Below are 291 nucleotides of genomic sequence, written 5' to 3'. Positions count from 1 at the left end.
TGCAACTGATCTCAGCTGGTAGTCTGTCTATAATGGAATGCAGTGGGAATTTCCAAGTGACCCCAAACCTTTAACCGGTATAGTGTATGTATATGGATATGGATTTTGCTCATTGTTTCCTCCTAGTTTACTACTGCTTTTATTGTTCTTAACAACTGTCTTTTCTAATTGTTTTACCCTGTGCTCTGTTGTTTTGCTTTGTCATACATCTTTCTGCAGCTGTGTTGTGTCTTGTCTTTGGCTAAGTTCTGTGTTGTGCCTTGTCTTTGGCTAAGTTCTGTGTTGTGCCTT

Source organism: Etheostoma spectabile, chromosome 3 (assembly GCF_008692095.1).
Source record: "Etheostoma spectabile isolate EspeVRDwgs_2016 chromosome 3, UIUC_Espe_1.0, whole genome shotgun sequence".
In the NCBI taxonomy this organism is placed as follows: domain Eukaryota; kingdom Metazoa; phylum Chordata; class Actinopteri; order Perciformes; family Percidae; genus Etheostoma; species Etheostoma spectabile.
Note: the sequence above shows the minus strand (reverse complement) of the source record.